General features: G+C 33.6%; 1 protein-coding gene across 4 annotated transcripts in view; it reads left to right on the forward strand.

Moving 5' to 3' along the window:
* LOC134715165 (neuroglian-like) overlaps window positions 1–24,218 on the forward strand; it is a 117,688-nt gene that overhangs the window by 12,390 nt on the left and 81,080 nt on the right. For all 4 annotated transcript variants that reach the window (XR_010106617.1, XR_010106615.1, XR_010106618.1 and 1 more), the window contains exon 2: window positions 16,919–17,117. The gene's annotated coding sequence lies outside the window, so the exon portion shown is untranslated. The remainder of the gene's footprint in view (window positions 1–16,918; window positions 17,118–24,218) is intronic.

Here is a 24,218-nt window from a genome sequence, read left to right on the forward strand (position 1 = left end):
GTTTTTAATCAGATGTGTAAGGGATGCTTTATTGAGGAGAAAATGGTATAAAGACATTAAATTCCCTTCATGAGTACTGTACATAAGCTAGTCTTTTTTTGGTTATTTTTTTTCCTCCCCCATTTTGCTTTGGATTTTTTATTTGGTATTTCGATGTTTGCTTATAACAGGTAAATCATGACTATGGCACTATATATGCAGTATGGGATATGCTCATTGTTGACAATGACTTGACTTAAATAGCTGTTAATTTCTGTGTCACTTAGTCTCTTGAGGAGAGTTGTCTCATTGGCAATCATACCACATCTTTTTTATATAGCATTACAAGGGGTGCCAATCAGAAGCCTCAAGAATTTTGAGGGATGAAATGCTTTCCAGATTGGTTTCCAATTCTCTAAGTGGTTGAAATTCTAAAAATAAAAAACATTGTGTAGACTTATATTCCAGAAAGATTTGATTGGACAGTGTTAAGCAGTGTCGATTTTAGTTTGTGCATCATAGAATAATGACCTGTTATCTTTTACCCACTCTGTCAAAACTCTCAAATAGCTCAGATAATTAGTTCGTGAATAAAGATATAAACCAAAATATTCCTGCATCAAGATAAAAAAAAATTACTAAGAAAACAAAAAGAAATTTCCAAAATGCTAAGTATTAGCTCTGATTATTTACCAAAATACATAATAACATATTTATCTTCTCATTTTAATTATTTTGATTAGGAAACTAGTAACATATAAACAAAAAGAGCATATGAAATACAAACTCTGGTTTATACTTTCAAAATTGTTGGGCTTAAAAAGTTATATTGCAGTTCTTTATTTACAGGTTGCTCAGTAAGATTTTTTTCAGTGTTTACATTTTAATAAATAGACCAGAGAAAACAGAGGTCTTTCTTCACAGTTTATCATTATGCAGGTTCTGTTTGAAGGTGTTTGTTTATAGCAACCATTTGGCATGTGATATAACATGATGAAAGGAGAAGTGAATTATTATATACATTACATCCTCAACAAAATTCTCATTCCATTAGAACCCAGCCATTATATTAATTCTTATTAAACATTAATTTAGCTGATTGTTGGGTGGTGCTGATTAAGAACCATTATAAACAATTTAGACTAAACACATTTATGGTACCAGAAAGAATATAAATTATTTACAAAATGTTTGGAATGCTTTGTCTTTCTAACAGTAAGTTCTATAGGAGTCATTGACTTGTTTTAACACTTTGTGTTGTACAATGACAAAACTTGTTTTATAAATAACATACATGTGAACCTGATGTTCAGTTGTTGTTGTTTGTTTGTTGATGTGGTTCATAAGTGTTTCTGTTTTTGTTATTATATTGGTTAGATAGTTGGTTTTCCTGTTTGAATGCTTTTACACTAGTAAAGTAATTTTTGGGGCCCTTTATTGTTTGCTGTTTGGTGTGAGCCAAGGTGTTGAAGACCATACTTTAAACATTTTGTTTTGATGGATTCTGTATGGTTTTTCTGGTGAAGATTATTTAAAGTTCAGTTAAATCAAAGTAAAATAAACAGATTTTTGAAAAATTCTTGTATTTACATTGTTTATGAATATCTTGAGCTATGAGAAAGAATCATTAGATATGCAAGAAACAACCAGAGAACAAGCCAGGAAGCACATTACATTTCTTGCCAAATAAGAATCCCTTAAACTTTCCTAGTTCAGCTTTACCTGTGGGTATTCATACCCTAGTATTTTAAACAAGACATCTAAAAGACTAAATTGGTATCTTACATTGTAAATTGAGTCTAAGAAATAATAAAAAAAAATAAAAAATAGTGGTGAACTTTAGAATTGTTTCTGACATTATGAACCTGAATTTCATATAGTTTAGCTGCAGTAGTGGCCTCTATGATATGGGGTTCTCCTTAAATTATCTGAAATACAGGGCTGATTATCTTTCTAACAAATTTGGCTAGCTAAATACTCAGTATTCGCTAATACTTGTTGGATTATAACTCATTGTTTGTGGATTTTAATTGATAAGAAGTAAACCACATATTGAAATACTGTTGATTCATAATAATTTGAGGGGAACTTATTTCCATGGAGTTCTTTGGTATAGAAAACCACAAATTACTGTGGAGTCATTAATTTTGGTCATTACTAATTATTGTGGAATGTAGAAACAATGCATTTTGTGGATATTTGATATTGTTGGTTTTGCAAAAGTCTGCATGCAAGCCAGTATAGACATTTGCAAATTGCTGAACATTTGAAATCGTGGATCTTGGTACGGCTTTACATATGAAATCCACAGGCACTTTTTCCCCCCTATATAACATTAAGGTATATAGGATTTTTTTTGGAGACAAGTGCCTGTGCTGAAATCCATGAAAATGGATATCCCATGAATAATAATTAATCCACAGTATAGAGTTTTTATATTTTTTTTTATTTTACAGTAGATGTTGGTACCTTCAAAAAAATTAATACAATACAATCTATTTGCAATGTCACTAATTGATGAAAGCAAATTATAAAACAACAAAATTTAAGTTTCCTCCTGATAGCAAATAGTTCTAAAAACCTAAGACGTGGACCCCCTCCTCCCGCACACACACTTTGTTTATAAAATGGGGAAAAAAATCTTGAAATAATAGCTAGTTATGACAATTGGCACATAGCTGATCATAACCAACTAAAACACAACCTTTACTGAAGTAGAAGTGTAGATTCTGATTGCTGTAGATTAACTTAAAACTGCAGTTTGATTGAAGTATTACTTGAGAGGAAGCTAAGCATATAATAAACAAATGATTCTGTTTATAATAATAGAAGTTTATGGTTTCCAGCTTATTAATAACCATTACTTCTGATCACCTGTTTTCTTCATATTGTAATAACTACGATACAATTAGTACAGGAAATTACTGAAAAATAAGTATTGTCTCATTGTACACTTACTTTGAACAGATGTATCATGTTCAGGAGGGAAATTCTTAAAAATACTGCTTTAAAGAAATTGAAATTTCCTGAGCAACAAAGTAGGAAATATCTGTTTAATTCTGAGGCCTCAGTGGTCAAGTGGTTTAAGTAGTTTTACTACTGTAATCACTAGCCAGTCAACACTGAGGTTGTCAGTTCTAACCCCACTGGTGTGGGTGCACTAGACTCCAATCTTCAATTGACTAGGATTGTCATTTTTCCTATGGAAGGTTGGCGGTTATCTCAGGGCACTCCTGCTTCCTCCACCATTAATAACTGGCTGCAACAAAATAGCCCTAAAGTGGCTTTAAAACACCAACAATCAATCTGTTTAATTTAGTTTGTTACACAAAATATCAATAGAGATAGTTTAGTTTAATATTTGAAATAGAATTTCATTATTCTTCAGTTTCAAGGCAGTAGCAAAAACAGGCGCATTTAATAAAATGGCCAAATAATCAACCTCTCTGTGAAGGGTAAAAAAAGAATTACAACAGTTGAAAAAAAAAAAATCATCACAAACATTTCTGTCATATTTGTTATTTCAAACTATCAGCCTTTCCTGATATTTGGTGTTTCAGATGGACACATTGGTTCTATCCAATGAAAAACAATATAAAAAAGATTAATGCATCCTTAATTCTGTCCAAGTTTTATATATATAAAACAGCAATATGACATTTAAATAATTATAAAATCAGTAAGCCCTTGCATAAGAAAGGGGGATTAAAATCAAAAGTACGGGAAATTATTTTGTAATCTTTTACGGAGTTATTGGTCTAAGTGACCTTTGATGATTACAGGAATATATTTGTATCGGAGTTAATTGATATTAATGGAGAGATAAAGGAAAGACTAAATGAATGCTTATTCTAATACCTCTCTGTGCAGGGAAGGACTAAATCTTTGACAGAATTCAATTTATTTTTCTTCTGATTTCCATGCTTTAATCAAATTTTGAAATTGAAGCCTACAAATCTTCAGTTCCTTCATTAAGTTTGTTCGATTAAGCATGTGAGATAAAGAGGAGAACGTTCACGGTGTTGGTTAATATTCTGTCGATTCTAGATACTGTATATCAATTATCTACGTCAAACTTCCACCAAAATGGGAATTGATACATGGAAAATCTTGGTCCTATCACCTAATGTCAGCCTCATTGTGAAAAATCCATCAAATTGCAATTATTCTGGTTGCTTTCTGATTTAATTTGCTGTGTTGCTTTGTAACAGTTGGAAATAAAAGTGTTATACATAACAATTTTATTAAAAGCCATTTTAAATCATGATTTGTCCAAATGAATATATAAATTTTGTATGTAGTATTACATTAATGGATATTTATCTCTTCAGATTGTATAAAGATGACAATATTTAAATTAGATTTACGCCATAATATCGGTTGGATTTGCAATATGTTGTAATAATATTGTGAAGACTTAATGTACTGTATCCAAATCCATAGAAAAGTTAAATACACAGTAGATGAGTGAAAATGGTTTAATTATAGATAAAACTGGAGATACAATTTTAACTTTCATATTGATTTTTTTTTATCCTTTTTCTGAGGTCAACTATTTTAAAGGTATCTTAAAATCTAGTTTCTGCAAGTTGAAAAATAAAACAAATAGATACTTTGGTGATTCATTTAATTTTAATATGTCTTAATTTTATAACATTCATCTTGTCCATCCATCCATTCCATACCCGTAGCCAGGGGTGTTCAGACGAACACCCCCTTGAAAACAAATAAGCACTGTTAAAGTCAATGTTCTGTTCGAATTGTGACTGTTAAAGTCTAGTTTGTGAGTCCAACAAACCCCCCTTGGAAATTCCTGGCTACTGGCCTGCATTCCTCTGTTTTTCTGTCCATTAATCCTTCTTCCAACAAATATTCCTTACTCACTTTTTCCTAAGGTACAAGTTTATTTTTGAAGTCTTTTCGCTCCACTTCTTAAAGTTTTGTTCCTTTTTCCTTTCTATAAAATGTTCAGATGTAGTTTATTAATGACATATGAATTTGTAATTTAAAAAGTTTTTAAGTTGATGATCATCATTCTTTAATAAAAATAAAGTATGTGCTTTTAACCATGCATTGCATTTCCTACTAAAGATTTATTAACTCAGTTTGCTGTCTTGTTTGACAGATTTCATCTTTTTTCTCAAGTTTTGTAGTGTTTATTGGTCTTAATAAAAGTTTTATTCGAATAATGACAAATTTCCTGTCTTGGTATACCAATTTTAATTGCAGCTTAGATGAAAAGATATAGATCTTACTTCAAAGTTTTCGTGTTTATTTTAACACACAAGTCTGTGCACCGATTCTTTAATGAAATAATGTCTGATTATTTTTGGATTATAAATCACCTTGCCAGCCAAATTGATTTTTTAACATACTGCAAATTCTGAATTGAAAAAAAAATACCCCATTAATAAAAATGTGGAAATGAAGATTTATGGTATACGATTAAATATGGGTTTTCAAGTTAATCCTTTTCCGTTCTTTTGGCTACTTTTTGTAGCATGTTCTTTCAGCTATGGATGTTGTTAATGAATGGTAGCAATATTGATGATGTTTTTTATTTCACACACATGTCCATGTCAGGACAGTTATATCTAAAAAATGTCATTAGGGGGAAAGAATATTGGTTAGAAACATGGAATAACATCAATATCTATCCTGCGGAAGGATAAACATTTACCAGAGATATACTGGAAAATAATTTAATATAAGAAAAAAATACTGGGAAATACTTATATATTAGAGAAATACTGTAAATAACCATAAGAGAGATATCCTGGGGAATAACTAGATATCAGAGAAATACTGGGAAATAACCATCTATGCCAGATTATACTGGGAATAACCAAACATCAAAGATATCCTGGGGAAATAACCTTACATCAGAGATGTATTAGAGAATAATCAGATATCAGAGAAATGACCAGATATCAGGGATTTCCTCTGGAATAACCATATACCAGAGATATACTTGGAAATAACCAGATATCAGGGATTTCCTGGGGAATAACCATATACCAGAGATATACTGGGAAATAACCAGATATCAGGGATTTCCTGGGGGAATAACCATATACCAGAGATATACTGGGAAATAACCAGATATCAGGGATTTCCTGGGGAATAACCATATACCAGAGATATACTGGGAAATAACCAGATATCAGGGATTTCCTGGGGAATAACCATATACCAGAGATATACTGGGAAATAACCATATACCAGAGATATACTTGAAAATAACCATATATCAGGGATTTCCTCGGGAATAACCATATACCAGAGATATACTGGGAAATTACCATATATCAGGGATTTCCTCTGGAATAACCATATACCATAGATATACTGGGAAATAACCTGATATCAGGGATTTCCTGGGGAATAACCAAAGACCAGAGATATACTGGGAAATAACCTGATATCAGGGATATCAAAGGAAATAACCATATACCAGAGATATACTGGGAAATAACCAGATTTCAGAGATATTAGAGAATAATTATATTTATTCCATATTGATAGAATATTAGTAGGTTTTTCTATATGAATTGGATTTTGAATAAATAAGCATATTCACTTGCAGAAAAAGGATATTCACCGCGCAAAACGTTGCGTGCGTTTACGTGTATAATTTTGGTAAACTTGAAACGTTTGATGTACAATTGGTTTTGGTAAATATTTTCCATAACATTCATTTCTCTCCGAATATGGAATAAAACATTTACTGTCTTTTGTTTCGGTAAATATGTTGTTTTATTGACTTTTTGAAAAACTGATATTCACTGAGGCCAACGGCACATTTACCTCATCAAAAGAAAGTATTTGTATAATATATCTATGAAATAACCAAATATTAGGGATTTCTTGGGGAACATCCATTTATCAGAGAAATCCTTGGAAATAACCATATATCAGAAAAATAACCATATATCAAATAAAAAACTAAGGAATAACAATATATAAGAGATATCCTTGGGAACTTCCATATACATCAGATATCCTGGGGAATAACAATATATAAGAGATACTCTGGATAAAAACTATAAACTGGAGACATCTAAGGGAAATAATCATATACCAGAGATATTCTGTGTAATAACTACATCTGAGATATCCTGGGGAATAATCATATACCAGAGATGTCATATATCAGAGATATTTTGGGAAATAACCATATATCAGAGAAATACTGGGAAAATACCGGTAACCATATAACACAAAATATGTGTTGTTCATTTATCCAAATAAGGTTAATTATTTTAAAAGAACTTTTTTGTAGTCTTCAGAATTACAAGTTTTGAAATCATTATGTGAGAACCATTGAACAGTAGGGAAATAATTAGTTTTATACATAATAGAAAGATTTTCAAAGGATAAGAATAATCAATACTCTTACTTGCTTATTTGACTGATTTTCACTTTATATTTGTTAATCTAAACCATGCTATTGCATGTAGTTTGTACTTCAAAAAATGATTTTGTAAGAACTAGTTTGAAAGGGATTGATATCAAGAATTACTTGGTATAAACATTTGTTTTTAAGATTCACAGCTTTACTATTTCCTATATTCATGGTTTATCAAACTTAGTAATGTCTGCTGAAAGGGTTTCATATTATGAGTTGGATTATCAAATTTAGAATACAAACTTGAAAGAATACTTCTTATTTAGTAGAAAACTTCACACAATTGTAAAAAACTACCTGCATGAAGATATGCAGATAAGATAAGATACAACAATAAATTGAATTATATAGGCAGTTTAGGTATCCTTTGTAAATTCACTCATAGTTCTAGTTACAATTTGTTCTTATGGGGCCTGTTACACCACTGTCCCAGGATAAAATATTCCTAATTGTGTAGGCATACTTGGTCAAGGTTTGCACAGCATAGTTTAATAACATGTAAGCCTGCATACATCATTTTTTTTTGGTGAAAGAATGTAAACAAACAGACTGTGTGACAAAGTGACCAGTGGAAGAAACCTTCTATTGACCTTTCTAAAACACATTTATAATATCTGTGTTAAAAGTACTGTAAAACACCATGAAAAATAAGACATTTATATTATAAATACATATACTTATTTCCTAAAATGACAAAATTGTCAAATTTATTATGTTGTTAATGATAGCAATTAACCTCACCCAAAAATTTCTGGCCTGTGGTCTGTAATTTTATGCAAATTAGCTGTCATGAATTGAATCATTGGATTTTGATAAAGGTTCAAAGGATAAAAAATGTGTTTCTTTCTTTTGATGGGTTACAATTATCAGTAAATTTGATGAAATCTGATACACAGAAATTGTTGTTGTGGTCCACAAAATCTCATTATCGCCAGTTTTGTTAACCAAATTTAGTCGGTAGTTTATGAGTAATGTCCCTTGAAAATGTCACCCTTATACAGAAATTTGACTGTTTATGGATAAGTAATGATTGTTATAATGAAGTCATGTATTTATGATTTTGGTTCAAATTACATTAAAACAGCATGAACTCTTCTGATTTGTTTTAATTTATAAATGCCATCTTTGAATGGCAGTACTTGACCATTTACCAATGGATAGAAAGAGGATAGATAGACGGATAGGTGGATAGATGGATAGATGGATGAATGGGTAAACCTGACAAAGCATCATTTTCAAATTGCATTATCCAACCTTAATCCTGAAGTAGATCTAATTGATTTTCTATTTGTCCTGAATATTTGCCACTGGATGTTATGCAAACAGCAATCAAATACTCCAACAATTCTATGAGTGGATCATATATCAATTAAATAAGTAGATTAGAGATCAATTATTGATGGGTTATAATGTTAATATTGTTTTTGACTTAACAGTTTTGAGGGTTAAACATGGGGTATGGGAGATAACTCTTACAAAAGATTTGTCAAAGATAACAGGAGTATATTTGTGTTCATTTACACAAGACTGAACAGTGGCATAGAATTAAAACAGCGAAGGACAAATGATATACAAAGTTGTAGAGCTTTTAAAAACTGAAAATAAAAAAGAAAAGATATGCCAAATGTGTTTAAGCCAATCTATAACTGGGGGTAGCAAAACTTTAGTTTTTCAAATAATTCAATATTTTATATACTGTAAAAATGAAGATGTGGTATGATTGCCAATTAGACATGTTTTTACATGAGAACAAATGACACAGAAATCAACAGCTATAGGTCGAATTATGGCCTTCAACAATGAGCGGAGCCCTTACCAGATATTCAGCTATAAAAGGCCACCAAATCACAAATATAAAACAATTCAATACTGTTTATTTACAAAACAGGAACAAATCAATGGAAGTGATGGATGGTCCTGTAAATTACTCTAGCATGCCTTTTATCAGTATTGGTCTGATTGGGAAGTATTGTTTACTGTGAATTCATTATTATTCGTTGGATACCAATTTTCCTGGTTTTCGTGGGTACAGGTGAACCACGAATTTAACTGTTCAACGAATAACAAATTTTGTATTAGGATGTGTGCAGACTTTGGCAAAACCACGAAATCAAATATCCACGAAAAGACAAGTTTTCAGCAATCCACGAAAATTGGTATCCACGAAAATAAATGAATCCACAGTATAAGTACCAGCCCAGACAAAAATACCTACTTTCTAGTCTAAAACTATAATTTATTATAAAGTATCTGAGGTTATAGAACAGGTGTGATATGGTCTGTCCATTGTTAATGAGGGATGAGACAAATTAGTGATGAGTTCCCTCACCTGATAATTACAGTAACATATAATCATATCTCAGGTGTAAAACAGAAGTGACAAGGTGAATTCAGGTGGAAAGGTTACCTGGAAGATTGATGGTCAACACTTGCTTACTTTTGTTATAGATTTTGTCAGATAATTTCACAATTGCACATACTTCCTGATAAAAATACTTATAATGGCAAAGCCATAGATAGCAGAAATATTCAGTAATAATTTATGTAGATATAAGATGATATGATATGAGTGCCAATGAGACAACTCTCCATCCAAGTCACAATTTATGATAGGCCAAAGTTCAGCCTTCAACAAGGAGCTTTGGCTCACACTGAACAGTAGGCAATGAAGGGTTCCTCAATTATAATATCTTTATTATTGTTTTATCATTCCTTCTGTCCAGTGTTTCATTTCCTTGTCATGTACATATTTTACCTTTGGTATTTTTTCATTCCAACAACCTGATTTATAACTGTCAAAATGGAATCTATATTCATAAGATAATTGTGAATAAAAGTTCTTAAAAAAGGTATTTCAATGACAGGAAAGTCTCCTAAAAATCAAGAGGTTTGTCTATTTATTGTATTTAGATTGTTTGTTTTAATCATGAAAGTTTATTTGTTTTCCAAGTTTTCATATCGATTGCACATTCACAGTGGAAGAATTTTGACATCTGTATAACAATACTACAGGCCACATAAGATGCATGTATTTGCATATAAATTCCCATTCATCCAGCTGCAAATGAATTTGAACCATTTATGAATATGCGTCCTTGCAGTGCACTCTGGCCATGGCTTTCAGACCTAAAATCAATATTGCACTTCAGTAATCCTTATTCTTATGTACTCATAAATGTTTGCATATTCTCATCATTAATACTTAATCTTGCTTATGTTGGTATAATATTATTGGCTCAAAAAGTTCTACAGATTGAGATGTGGGACATTGATTAGGAAGGTCTACAGCATTATGTTTAGTCTACTCAGTGTTGACATTGCTTTCTATGAATGTAGAGAGTTCCATATTTTTGTAATTAATCTTTGCACAAAACCACTTAAAATCTGTTCTCAAACTTTTCCAAATTGTGCAAATACAATATGTATAGAAATCGCAAACTGCAGCATTAATTAAACATAGGTAATATGTATTTCTGGTAGTTATATAAATCTTACACCTTTAATTTATTAGTCAGGTAAGACAGAGCAGGTGTTAAAGTGTTTGTTTATTTATTATAATGTTAATTTCTGTAAATAATCTCAAGTGGATTTTTGTCACATTTAACTCTCAGTTCAAACAAAAACTTCTGTTCAGTATGAAAAAATTTAATAAAAGTTGTGGTAATTAAGCTTTCATGAGCAGTTCCATTGAGTTTTTGTACCATAAAGATTTGAAGCACTTATGTGTTATAGGCAGCACTTATATTAATGTTTTTCTTCTGAGGAAAATATCATTTCTTGAGGCTGGTAAGTTTTACATTTTATTTTTTGTTCTTAGCTGTGATTTGGTACCCCACAATAAATCCTGAGACAAATCACTAAGGAATCAGTCAATAATAAATAAATTTATTTGATTAAATTAGTCTTCAATATATATGATATTTTTTTCATATGATGGCTCAACAAACTATTGATGAAAAAAATCTTTCTCTCTCTCTCTCTGCAATGAGTTTTTTAGCCCTTTTAGTAAGCTTTTTCAAAATATCTTCTGCATTCATCAAATTAAAGTCATTATACTTCGTTTTTTTTTATTAAAGATTTCAATGGGAGATAATCCACAAATGCTAGCTCTTTCTTTTTCTCTGAATGTATCTTAAAAATTATTATAAAAAAAATAATTATCATACTAGTATCTCAATTGTTTGTAAAACAATTGAAAGGTCTTTCCTGTAAAAGTGATGTTTTCGTATTGTAATTTGTACGACCTTTCGTTTGATATAAGACAGCATACCTTCTGAAACTTTTCGCTTTTTACACTTAATGACCTCATCCGCCTACATTTTTGAGATCGGAATTATGATACTTGGAACAGAGTAGATGAGCTTTCTTTTGATATGCGACAACACCATGTTCTAAAAAGTTTGATTTTTGCACTTAATAACCCTATCCAACTAATTTTTGGAGGTCGGGAATTTGATATATCAAATGTACACATCATGACCTTTCATTTGATATACAACAACCCTACCTTAAAAGAAAATTTATTTTTTGCACTCAATGACCCCATCCAACCAATTTTTTGGAGACGTCAATTTGAAATTTGAAATGTACGCTTTATGTTCTTTCATTTGATATGCAACAACCTTACCATCTGAGAAATTTGAATGTTTGCACTAAATGACCCCACCCGTCCCCCTGGGATGAAAAGGAGGTTTAAAATTTTCATTTTTAAGTAGAGTTTATTGAGACCTTCAATTTGATATATCAGATGACCCCATTTGACAAAGTGCAAATAATGATGCAATATCAACTATATAAATAGAAGTTATGAAACTTACAAAGTCAATGCAAAACTTGAAAATTTCAAATTGATTTTTTGGTGTTTTTTTCCATGGAATGTTTTTGGTATTTGGTCAAACATATAACTATGTCAACCTCTTCAATTTCTAAGACATTTTAAGTGGTAAACTCTTGATGATTCAGAAATACATGCCTCCGCTCGCAAAACTTCAAACTGCATTATCTCTAAAAGGACTATAGATATTTCAAATATGTTAAATGATAAACGATATACAGTTGAACAACAACATTATAGAAAAAGAATTGGGACAATTTCAAAGTTCATAAAGGTCACAATTTATCATCAAATATATGATGCAATACTAAACTTAAGAACCGGAAGTCGTAGAAACATGGGACTACCACCATTCAACTCAGGACCACTTAACCTTTCAACTATCACAAGGTCAAGGTCATAGTATACTGTGAAGGTCAAGGTGAAATTTCATCATGACCTGACATTGACCTCAAATTGAAGGTCTCGAACTACTGATCATCTTTGCAGTTTATAGTAGGTTGATATCTGTTACCTTTAAAAAGATATTCACACAATACTATACTTTTAAGAATCATCCCGTTGTAACTTTTGAACAGACGGTCGGACATTTTTGGGCTTATTGTATAAAATGTAGAGCTTGTCGAGAAGAACATTTCATACGCTGTATGTATGCAGCAAAGTCTTATCGTTTTCCTAATATGTAAGCTTGAAATTGCAGCGTAATTTTTGTTTGCACTCGGTGACCTTTGACCTTGGGTGCATATTAAAGGTCATATGAATTTAAGATTATTGGTGAAGGTTACAAGTCTCTATGACTTCCGGTTCTCGAATATAAATTTTTGAAAATATATTTTTAATTTCTAAAGGGAAATAACTCCTTATAAGGGTTAATAACAAATAAATTGTTTATGTTTATAAACATTGCCATCTGTTCTAATACATGCTGTCATTTTCAATTAAATTCTATCTCTAATACTTTTTGAAAAAAATGCAAATAAAAGAAATTGATTCAAGGGGATATAACTCTCAAAGTAGATGATGAAATCCTATGCAGCCTCATATGGTAATACATTATGATGAGATCTACCTTTTGTCCAAATAAAGTCGTGATATCTTTTAACACATTTTGGGGGGACCATGTTGAAAAAAATCAACAAAAGGGAGATAACTTCTTAAGGGGAAGGTGAAATCCTACAAAAGTTCATCTGGTAAAAGTTCATGTTGAGGTCTATTGATGGTTTAATTTTGGTATTGATAACTCCAATAGAAGCGGTAGGAGGGCGAGCCAAACAAATGCTGGAAGAAAAAAAAGAAAAAAAAACATTAGAAAAACAATAAGGTCTTTCCTCACGGAGAGGAAAGACCTTAAAAATGTACATTAAATCATAGCTTTTATATATACCAGTAGCTTAAAATGTGGGGCATTATGTAGTATTGAAAATTTGCATGAATCATCGTTTTTGAAAGAAAACAGGAATAGAAATGTATTTTAGTTGATAACTAGTAATGAAGTTAATGAAAGATGGGCTAAAATCTTATCAAATATAATCCAATATAATCTGTACCCTTTTTAAATGAATGAGTGAATTAATACATATAGAATCTACATAATCTCTCTTTAAAAAATGTCAAAATATGTTACGTAAAACATATTTCACTGAATACACCATGGTTTTAGTTTAGTTTATCCCCCCCCCCCCCACACACACATGTAGTAGCTGATACAATTGTAAATTATTCTATTTATAGACCGTAAACAAAGAGAGAAGGATTATATTTCCAATCATGTCAAAGTAATCATTGAAAACCTATATTGACCTGAATCTGGAAGAACTGTCTATTATACTAGTGAGAAAATTTCATGTGGTAAATCAGAGAATTTTGATATTCCTTTGATACCAATTTTTGTGGGTTTTGTGGGTACACTGCCTGTGAACCACAAAATTAAGGTTGAAGAAATGACAAAAGTCCTATAGGCATTAATGTAGACCTCAGGCAAACCACAAAATTAGATATCCACGATCTTTTTCTTATTTCAAACAAATTGATCCCCAGGAAAATGAATGAATAAATGATCCCACAGTATATATATTTTGTCACATAGATATCATTTAAAGTTTTAAATCCTTGTTCAAAAACATCACTGTAAAAGGTCTGGGAAAAAGTTTGGAACAGCAGACGTTTATTATTATGTTGTCCATGGTAAATTATTATGCTTTGTACATGAATTTTAAAAATATACAGAAGAAGAGTAAATTTGACTATGCTAAAATTAATCTCTTTTTATAATGATAACATATGGAGAATGAAAAATAAACTGAATCGACTAGAGATCATGACATAATTACACTAAAATCTACAAAACCACAATCTTCTTTTGAAGGCAAATAATCATTGATAGTCTTCCCTAGACACAAAAGAAAATTACTAAAAAAAACAGAATGTTATATAATGATCAAGTCAGAGACAAATAAAACATCTGGTGCAGGCATGTAATAGCTGTTGGTTTCTATTGAAAGTCAGTAAAGCAGGGACTCGCTCTTCTTCAGACACATTTGTCATACTGAGTATGGAAAAATTAAACGTCTAAGCCTTCTTTGGAAATCTCAAAGCCATTCCTTTGGTTTGTATCTAATTTAAAGATAGATGTTTCTCATATTTTGAATTTCACTTATTTGAATTTAAATGTTTAGGATAACCAGAATTATTCAGACTATATTTTCTGACTTACGGATCAGCCATCCTCCAGATTGCAATCAATAGAACACTTAGTTATAACGGCAGCCCTCAGTACATTTCTTGTAACATCAGGTGTATTGAACTTTTTGTAGTAGGTCTTTATATAAAGGATATCTCTTACAGAATTAGATATACAAAGATGTGGTATGACTGCCAAGGAGACAACTCTCCATCCAAAAGTCATTATTTGTAAAAGTTAAAACCATTATAGGTCAAAGTACAGTCTTCATCACAGAGCCATGGCTTACACTGAACAGCAAATGACTAGTGTAAAACCTTTCATACAGAAAATCATCAATCTAATCTATATCAAAAACAAGAAACATTTATGAACCACTTTAACAAATGACAACCGTTAAACATAAGCTTATTCTAGGTCCTGCTGATTGTAATTCTAGTCCACTGTGATCTACAGTTCTCCTGATATTGTGTTTGCATAGATTGAGTAAATGGATTTTATATTAAATTGAATAATAAATAGTCACAGGTCCATTTTGATTTCTCATTCATGGACTTACCAGTACTTATCCTAAAATTATGAGCCTTGGATAAGTTTAATTTTTCAGATGAAGTGATCTATTTAGTCCTAGCATTGTTGTAGTTATGCATCTATATTTTGATGATCTTGTTTGTTAATATTCTTTAACTGTTTTTTATGCCCCCACCATAGCTGAAGGGGCATTAAGTTTTCCCCTGTCTGATTGTATGTACGCCTAAAATAGGTTTCTATTTTCTAAATTAGGTTGTCTGAACCAAATGTTTGGAAATATACACAATGCTTGCTACCACAAAACTCTGATCAAGTACTAGCTAGTTTGGGTAACGTGTTACTTCTACAGTTCTTGGGTTATGTCCCTTTATGATGTTATATACAAATGGGGCATCCATCATCTGTGTACCATGGATACATTTTCATTCATATTTTCAAGAAGCCTTTTTTTTTCAGCAAAGTCATCAAATTTGCTGAAATAGAAAAAAAAAAATATGGGGGGAGAAAATTATCAATAGGAGATTTTTTTTATGACAAAAATATTTATACATCATTCATATGAAGTAGTGAAAATTTCCCATTTATGATGATGACTTGTAAAAAAATGCAATATGTTAATTGTATTTTGAGTTAGATGTATAAATGTGTAATGGGTCATTGAATATGCATGTAGAAGTAAAAATTTCCCATTTATGATGAAGACTTGTAAAAAAATGCAATATTATGAGTTAGAAGCATAAATGTGTAATGGGTCATTGAATATGCATGATTTAAACAAGTAAAAATATGGAAAATGGTAATTGAATATTTATGCTTTTCAAGTAATTTTGGACCATAAAATTTTTCTGCAAAATTGCACAACCATTAACACATTAGTGTGAATAACACTATATAGATTTCAAATTTGATAGAGTTTTAAACTGAATGGAAACTTTTGTCTAAATTAGACCATTTATAAGTGTAAAGGGGTGTACACCCTACTTCTCAATATGCATTTAGACTTATCGCTCTTTAAAATCATACTACGAAAGGTAATAATTGAAATAATACATTAAACGGTTTGCCAGTAATACAATATGAAAATGATTAATTAACCCATCAATTGAAGGCCAAGGAAGAGAAATATATAATTTCATCTACGCCATCACCATTGACAAATTATCATAATCTTCAGTCTTTTGAGTTGTGAATTGTTTAATTTGACAGGTAATCATCAAGTTTTGTGAAGGATTTGACGATTTTTGCCGTCAAATTTAAATGATATTTTAAATAAAAAGCTACCACCCTCTATATACACAATAATCTTGCTAATGTCATCTTGTTAATGACTTATATACCAAATTCTTTGGTAAAGAAAATGCTGATGTAAACGATGACGAAGACTTCATTAAGTACTTTGTCCCATTTTTGATTTTATTCTACTTAATATTAGATGTTTGTCAAGAGAACATATAACTGTTAGTGTACATTGTTTTGTGTTTTGTAGTAATTGGTATAAATAGCTGTTAGATACCACATCAGAGACTTAGAGACATCAGCATTGCTGAGTGACCGATTTACTGAGATACCACATCAGAGACTAAGAGACATCAGCATTGCTGAGTGACCGATTTAATGAGATACCACATCAGAGACTTAGAGACATCAGCATTGCTGAGTGACCGATTTACTGGTTAATAATACAAGTAAGTACTTCAAAGCTTAAGTTATTTTATTCATACGAGTTGATCATACCAAGGAGGTTATATAAACTCCTTGATCATACAGTACACTATGATTTAAAACTTCAAATTGTAAATGTTTTTGTTCAAAGATTAATGCCAGCTTGTATTACAACAGACTTTAGAACAATAGAACTTTGTAGATGCTCTAGGCAAACACCTGTAACTTATCATATCATATTGCAATTTGTAATGCATTTGGAAAATTTCATTCATTTTGAAAATAAGATATTAAGATATGAAGTAAGATATACTTTCATGAGACAGCAACTCAGCAACCAGAAAAAAGTAAATGAAACCAATTATAATGAAAGTTGAATAAGGGGATATAACCTATCTGAATTTATTATTTTTATGACCCTGCAACGAAGTTGTCAGTGCCATATAGTTTTACCCTTGTCCGAAATTCCGAAATTCTGTAATTCCATCATTCTGTCATTCCGCAAAAAAACATTATAAGGAGTTTTTTTCTAAACGCCTTCAGATAATTTTTTGTGATTTTTGTTATGTTAGTTAACCATGATGAGTTACAGATCAAGTTTAAGTTTTGTTCCGCTCCACTAATTTTTGCCGAAATTACGGGCTTTGGACTTTGAGAATTTTTTTTAAATCACAGTTATACAGACTTTTTTTTTTAAACGCCTTCAGATATTGGTCTGATTTTTGTTATGTGAGTTAACCATGATGAGTTACAGATCAAGCTTAAGTTTCGTTCAGCTCCTCTAATTTTTGCCAAAATAACGGACTTTGGACTTTGAGACATTGTTGAAAATCACAGTTATAGACTTTTTCTAAACGCCTTCAGATAATGGGCTGATTTTTGGTATGTGAGTTAACCATGATGAGATGATGAGTTGGCCAGATAGATATAAGGTTGATGTAATGTCTATGTTGATTAGTGAATAGCCAAAATTGAACTACATGTATATCGTGATTCTAATGACCTCAATTACTTTTATAAATGATTAATAATCTGGTACCAACTTCTCTAACTCAACATTACACTTGATTGTAAGTACTTAAATCTGGATTGTAAATGAATTAGAATTTAAGATCTTAGAATAATAAGCAATACAATTTTAATGACTGAAGTAGAAACAAGTAGTCAGTCCACTTAAATTCATTTTACCTATTGTAATAGATGTTAGTTTCTATCCTTAATTTGATTTTTTGATTTGGAGGATTGGAATACCAGAAGAGGGAGTCTATTTAAAAAAAATGATTGAAGTGGTGAGATTTTATTAGAAAAGGGAGTTGATTAATAGGAATACACCAATCTTTCCGTTTACTCATCTGTATCCAATGTATACTCAGAGGTTGTAATGATCTCATATTTCCCTGGTGTTGTATTAATATTAATTGTATATGATATAATCAGATGCTATGAACCTCACTATGGTGCTTACCCTTTTACCTTTCTCCGATACACCTTCTATTACATAATCACTATCAGTTTAATTTCTACTATAACAGTATAGTATTACTGTAATTGAGTGACTTACAAATTGAATTGGGCGTTTTAATTGTACAAAGTAACGTACTGACACAATAGATATTGCAAAAACTGCTGGTTATATGTTGTCAGAATTGATTAAGCAATTTTAAAGCAGTAAGCTATTGTGTTTTTTTTATAATACAAGGATATAGATATGATATGACAACCAGAGTTTACGGTTTCAATATTGTTCAGTTATGATCAGATTCTGAACCTAGGATTGATATTATCGTCAGATTTCACTTTGTACATCAGTAGTGGATTCAGAATTTTCATAAGGGGGCCCTCTGACTGACCTAAGGGGACCCCCTCCAGTCATGCTTCAGTGATTCCCTATATAATCAACCAAGTTTTTCCAAAGAACAGGGGGGGGCTGCCCCCCCTGGATCCCCCTATGTACAGTTCGATATGTAAGACTCTGAATGGAGATGGTACTCTGAACCCTGATGGTTATGCTGAAGTGCAAGGGTTTGACACTAGTTCAATTGTAGCATCTTTACACTATCGTGTTGAATGTGGATTATAAAAGCCATAATTTTGTTATGGACAATAATGAATGCCAATTTATATTCTCAATTATGAAAAAAATCTTCTTCTTATAATATATACACATCTAAATATAAAATTTAAACCAGCAATCATGCATCATATAGACCATCACACTTGAAGGGTTGACTTTTATCACACTTAAAGGGTTGACCATTATCACACTTAAAGGGTTGACCATTATCACACTTAAAGGGTTGACCATTATCACACTTAAAGGGTTGTTGACCATTATCACACTTAAAGGGTTGACCATTATCACACTTAAAGGGTTGACCACCATTATCACACATAAACGGTTGTTGACCATTATCACACTTAAAGGGTTGTTGACCATTATAACACTTAAAGGGTTGACCATTATTAAATGAGAGTCAACATCTTCCTAGGTTTATAGCTTTAATAATAAGGATGACTGATACCTGAAATGAATACACAGTATATTAGTAAATGATTAGTTATCTCCTCCCCGGGGGACAAGTTTTTTGTATACGAAAAAAACTTAAACCAAGTCAAGTCTATTAGAAAATAGATCTTCAGGAATGTTCTGTTAAAGTCATCCGGAAGCGAACAAGATTAAACGTATGGTGTCCTTTCACAATTTTAAACATATGGTGTCCTTTCACAATTTTAAATGTATGGTGTCCTTTCACAATTTTAAACGCAAAGTCTCTAGATTCACTTATAAATGTCTTTGCATATCTCATTAATCAGTTCCTGATTCATCAATGTTATGTTCTGTTGTGTTGCGGCGGCTCGGTCTTCGTGGTGTCAATAGTTCCTTTTCTCCAGCTTTATTATGTGGCTGAAGACGGGATAGAGCACGTGGTACTCTAGACATTGAAGGTACATCTGGTTCAGGGGTCTGGTGGAATGACTGGTCCAAATCTATTTGTGAAGGCTGTTGAATTGTCTGAGTCTGTGTACCCTGTTTTTGAGTGGGGACTATAATTGGTGTCTCATTCAATGCAGCTGGTTGACTTAAGATTCTTGTTGGTGATAAAGACACTGGAATCTTGGGTACTTGTGGCTGTGTTGTCTTGGGTGTAGATGGAGAGCTCAAGATCACTTCTGGATGTTGAACTGCAGTAGGTGCCATCAAAGTACCATGTGTTTCGTTGGTTTGAAAAGGAGTGAACTTTCGAAGGTGTTGGCGGTTGCGGATAGTTACTCGGCCTGTGCCATCTACACGTATAACATACTGGTGGTATTGGCGTACTTCAACAACTGTTCCTGTACGTTCCCATCTTCTGGGATGGTTGCCTACCAAGTTCTGTATGTATACATGATCTCCAACCTGTAGTGTTGGCAGGTGATGAGTGTGTTCATTCCACCGTTCATGTTCCCTTGAATGACGTTTGGCAAGAGCCATCTCTCGGTGAGACATTAACTCAGTCCATGTTTCATGTGGAGAATATCTACCCATCAGTATGGGAATGGCATCACGAATGGGTCGTCCAAACAGAATCAATGCTGGTGATGCTTTTGTCTCTGGGTCAATAGAATTTCTGTACATTAGTAAGGCTCTTTGGAATTTGTCAACATCCAGAGATCCAACAGCAGTAATGTTGTCCACCAGCATGCGTTTTACTGTTTTTACCGCTATCTCAGCCCTGCAGTTAGCGTGTGGGTTTGCAACTGATGAAAGTCTATGACGAACTCCCCAGGCCTTTAAAAACTCTTGAGTCTTCCCTGCTGTGAACTGTGGACCTCCATCAGACGTCAACTCTTCTGGGATTCCAAATGTCACGAACGTCTCACGAAGTCTCTTGACAAGTCCTTCGGCACCTGATTCAGACTTGTATACCATTGGCCAGTTTGAATACCTGTCAACAATAACTACATAGTCATTACTGTTATATGTGAAGTAGTCACTGCAAATCATCTGGAATGGATAATCTGGAGGTGTAATATCAGATGGTGGCTGCATAGGGTTTGACTTAGCCATCTGATGGCAGTGAACACATTGGTCCCTCACCTGGGCAATATCTACTGTGATCTCAGGCCAATATACAGAGTCCATGGCCCTCGCACGCATAGCGCTGACTCCTTGGTGGGCTGCATGTAAAGCATTTAGTACTGGTTTGCGAAGAGCTGGAGGTATAACAATTCGTTGGCCCATAAGAACTACACCATCCACGGTGCATAAACTGGATGCAAAGCGATGGTAAGGACGCAAGTCTGTTGGTAGCTCCTTGTGGTCTTCTGGGAACCCTGCTTCCAGCTGCCTGATTAGATTTACAAATGTAGGGTCTGATGCAGTGGCCTCACGAACCATGTTCCAAGTAACAACTGTGATAACAGCATTCAAGGCACAAGTGGCAGCAGCGACTGTGGAGGCGTCATTAGCTGTATCATTATCCTCTGTATGTAGACATAGACTGGTAAGTGTATCTGAATGATAATGAGCAGTCATGTTAACTAGGGAATCAAGTTCAGGTGCTTCACCAGGTAAGTTCAGACGATCTGGTGGTCCAACAGGATACCGTGACGCTGCATCTGGCCCAAGGTTCTTTCTGCCTGGTACATGAAGAATTGTAAATCTGTACCCTAAAGTTTTCTCTTTGAGGTTGAGAAGTCGCCTGTTGTCGATGTCTGTGAGTGATCGATCGTTTAGAATCTGTAGTAGTGGCTTGTGGTCAGTTGCAACAAGAAGGTCTTTGCAGCCAAGAACATAGTAGCGTGTTTGGTGAAGTGCATACACAACAGCCAAGGCCTCACCTTCAATAGGAGCATATCTACTTTCTGCTGGATGTGTGAATCTGCTGCCAACTAGACATAGTTTCCAACCGTCATTACAGCAGGTAGGGGTTTTACTTGAGCACTGACAGTACTTCTGCATCAAAAAGGATCCAATTCCGTCAACAGACCAGTCGGTAGCTAGGCATGTCATACGAGCAGGGTCAAAAAGACGAACACCTTCCTTCATCTCCTGGATAATGATCTCTTTTGACTTGTGAAATACTTCGTCTAATTCATTTGTCCAGCAGAATGTGGTGGATGGTTTCAATAGAGCACGAAAAGGTTTCATTTGTCTTGCCATTGCAAATGCATATGCTCCTTGGTTTATGAGCCCAAACCAAGCTCTTGCACCAGTAATGTCAGTTGGTGTTGGGAAGTTGCTAATTGCATCTAGGAACTTAGTACTTGGTCGTATGTTTGTTGGGGTGATTGTAAGTCCTGCAAAATTGACAGTGTCTTGAGCAAATTGAAACTTCTTTGGGTTTAATGTAATGCCGTTACGAGCACACAGGTCGAACCATTCACATGCCTGAAAAAATGCTGCTTCAATGGAGTTCGCCCACATACATGTGTCATCCACACATTTTACCTTGTCGTTGAAGTTTGATATTATAGCATCAAATCGTTGATTGTAAGCGTCACCGCTGGCCATAAATCCCTGTGGAGCAACCTTGTACCTGTAGCGCCCCCATGGTGTGATGAATGTTGTGAAATGGCGATCTTCTTCACGAATAGGCACTGAGTGGTACCCATTCCAAGCGTCTGTCACTGTTTTTTTCATACCTTGAGGGACACGGTCAGCTAGATGAAAAGGACTTGGGACATGATGTGTTTGCCGAACAGAATGTCGATTTTGTGGTTGTAGGTCTACTGTCCGCCTTGGAGTGCCATCCGACTTGCTGGTTACAACCATTCTTGAGCACCAAGTTGTAGGTGTGTTTTGACTTACTTGTTCCAGTACACCAATGCGAACATCCCTCTCAAGATCAGCATAAACTTTATCCTGCCAATGGATAGGAACAAGTGCTGGTTTGTGGACAGCTACGGGTGTGGCATTAGGATCAACATGGAGTTGAAGAGGCTCACAATTCATAAGTGGTAGAGGTTGATGTTCACATACATTAAATGTTGTAGCACCATAGTAATCAAGAAGCCACTCTTTTAGTGACTCTACATGTTCCTCTGTGGCCTTCAGACCGGGTGGTAAAGATGTGGGAATAGGTGGTGGTGAAGGTCGACGTCTAGGACAAGAGCAGGTTACATCTTCAGAGCTTTCCATAGATGCAGCAATGTTTGGAGATGTGACTGTTGATACATTAGGAAAGTTGGTGTGAATAATTCCCAGAGATATGAGTGCTTCTCTGCAAATGAAAGCTCTTTCCATGGTATCAGAGACATAACACAATAAACGTGTTGACATGGCACTGCTAGTAGTGTCTTTTGTAGTAACACTTACTGCGACTGCTCCAATTACACCGAGGTCTTCCTTTATAGCTCCACGCATCACAAGTTTTACTGGAAGGAGATCCTTTTCTGTTATGCCAAGACTGTTTGCAGATTGTAAAGGTATGATTGAACTCTGGCATCCTGTATCAGCCACCATGGACATAGTGATTGTCTTAAGCTGAGAAGTGTCTTGAATGGGATGTCCAAACGATGAATGGTCCTCAGGTAGGGGTGTCATGTTCACCAGGAGCATTGGGTGGGGTTTTGAGGGTCTAGCCACCCAGTGTCCATCAAATATGTGATGTTCAAGACGTGATACTTGGTTCGTCTGTTCAGATGTAGTGCACAGCTGCTCATAGATATAACCAACTTGTTCTTGTTCTTGATCTTTAGTTGATTTCCCTTGATTGGACATGTTCCTGTGGCCCTTACCTTGAGTGCAGATTCTAGAAGATGCATCACGGTGGCCCCATACGCCACAGGTAGTGCACTTGCTGCAAGATTTGGTGTAATGACCTTTGACTGTACATTTAGAACATGTGAATGTCCAAGCTTCACAGAATCTAGACCTGGCCTTGCGATCATTCCTCTGTCCATGAGCAGGACCACCACAAGCCCAACATTTGGCTCCAGCTGCTTGCGGTCGCTTCTGAGTATTACATGTGGCACTCATAGCACTAGCTGAATCTCCTACTGCACTCCTTGTGACTTTACCCTGCTCTTTCTGAGCAATAAATGACACAGTCTCTTCTAATGTTCTATCTGTCTTGGAGTCACCTAGCAGGTCAGACATAATTTCTGGGTCTGCAATACCTCTTACTAAATTGTCTTTTATA

The sequence above is a fragment of the Mytilus trossulus genome, chromosome 1 (genome assembly GCF_036588685.1).
Source record: "Mytilus trossulus isolate FHL-02 chromosome 1, PNRI_Mtr1.1.1.hap1, whole genome shotgun sequence".
In the NCBI taxonomy this organism is placed as follows: Eukaryota; Metazoa; Mollusca; class Bivalvia; order Mytilida; family Mytilidae; genus Mytilus; species Mytilus trossulus.